Source organism: Chiloscyllium punctatum, chromosome 17, assembly GCF_047496795.1.
Source record: "Chiloscyllium punctatum isolate Juve2018m chromosome 17, sChiPun1.3, whole genome shotgun sequence".
NCBI lineage: Eukaryota > Metazoa > Chordata > Chondrichthyes > Orectolobiformes > Hemiscylliidae > Chiloscyllium > Chiloscyllium punctatum.
This window is the reverse complement of record NC_092755.1, coordinates 7,956,001-7,957,826: the sequence shown is the minus strand read 5'-3', so window position 1 is coordinate 7,957,826 and position 1,826 is coordinate 7,956,001. Positions and strand designations below refer to the sequence as shown.

Sequence of the window (1,826 nt, the reverse complement as noted above, 5' to 3'; positions counted from 1 at the left end):
CAGTGAGTTCCACTGTTTTCTCATATAGATCAATGATTCATATTTACTTGTAGTGGCCGTGATTTAGCAGTGTGCAGATCATACAACAATTAGTCATGCAATTAACCATGAGGAAGAAAGCAGCAGACTACAGGGAGATATTAAACAATTGGAAATAAAAATGGTGAAAGCAATTCATTCCAGGGAAGCTGGTGATAGTGAAGCAAAATTAAACTTCAAACCAGCTGCCCACGCTCCAGTTGTGGCACTCATCTGTCTCAGGAAGATGCACTGTAGATTGCTGTTATGATAAACGGGAACAAATTTTCCCTTCTGCCCCGCCTTTGACCATGAGCACTTCCAACCTCGGAATTGCTTGCGCCTCTAAACCATCATAGACATACCGTACATTCTCCGGTTGTGTCACTTGAGCCAGCGAGTATCTCAGCGACCACATTCCCATCCCGATTTCAAGTTGGATCTTCGTGAATGAGCCACTCAGTTCCTCTGATTCTGGGGCTGGGAACTGGGGCTATGTGGCAGCAGTGGGTACTGCCTTGTGTGGGGAAACTCGTGAAGTAACCGATGTTAAACTGCATTGTTATTGAAGTATACATTTCAACAAAAGCTTGTAAAAACAATGACTGCAGATGCTGGAAACCAGATTTTGGATTAGTGGTGCTGGAAGAGTACAGCAGTTCAGGCAACATCCGAGGAGCAGTAAAATCGACGTTTCGGGCAAAATCCCTTCATCAGGAATACAGGCAGAGAGCATGAAGGGTGGAGAGATAAGTGAGAGGAGGGTGGAGGTGGGGAGAAAGTAGCATAGAGTACAATAGTTGAGTGGGGAAGGGGATGAAGGTGATAGGTCGGGGGGGGGGGAGGGTGGAGTGGATAGGTGGAAAAGAAGATAGGCAGGTAGGACAAGTCAGGACACGTCATGGGGACAGTGCTGAGCTGGAAGTTTAGAACTAGGGTGAGGTGGGGGAAGGGGAAATGAGGAAACTGTTGAAGTCCACATTGATGCCCTGGGGTTGAAGTGTTCCGAGGCGGAAGATGAGGTGTTCTTCCTCCAGATATCTGGTGGTGAGGGAGCGGCGGTGAAGGAGGCCCAGGACCTCCATGTCCTCGGCAGAGTGGGAGGGAGAGTTGAAATTTTGGGCCACAGGGCAGTGTGGTTGATTGGTGCGGGTGTCCCAGAGATGTTCCCTAAATCGCTCTGCGAGGAGGCGTCCAGTCTCCCCAATGTAGAGGAGACCGCGCCGGGAGCAACGGATGCAATAAATGATATTGGTGGATGTGCAGGTAACAAAAGCTGCACTGTCCCCAGAGTCTTTGATGTTTTGGAGAAATCTATTTACCTCAACCTTCAGCACATTAACGATGGAATCACCACAGCCTCTGTGGACACCGATGTAAAACGGTCAGCCCATTCTGAGTTCCCACATATTTGCCACTGTTCGCTGAGCACTGATATTGTGCATTTGGTGCTCTGCCTAACATTTCTTATGATACTGTACTTATGGTGCACGTTAAGAGTGTTTGACTGTGGGGTGCCGTGATCGTATAGTGGTTAGTACTCTGCGTTGTGGCCGCAGTAACCTCGGTTCGAATCCGAGTCACGGCAGCAATCGCTTTATGTGTCCCAGTCTTTTGTGAAACACAAAGGAATCAGTCGTTTTAACGTTTTGATTTTCTCCAAGGTGATTTTATTTTCATTCAAGCTCTGCTCGCTCACATCTCTGTGTTTTCATATGTCAGAATTCAAATCCACCTGTTCTCAGAGATTTCTTCCCTCCTAAGATCACTAACCGAACTTTCCATCCCATACCCCATTTCATTAATTT

General features: G+C 47.3%; 1 non-coding gene across 1 annotated transcript; it reads left to right on the top strand.

The window, feature by feature from the left end:
- Window positions 1-1,534: 1,534 nt before the first annotated feature.
- Window positions 1,535-1,606, top strand: trnah-gug (transfer RNA histidin (anticodon GUG)). The gene has a single exon. It is a non-coding gene; the product is annotated as a tRNA-His (tRNA).
- The last annotated feature ends 220 nt before the right edge of the window (window positions 1,607-1,826 follow it).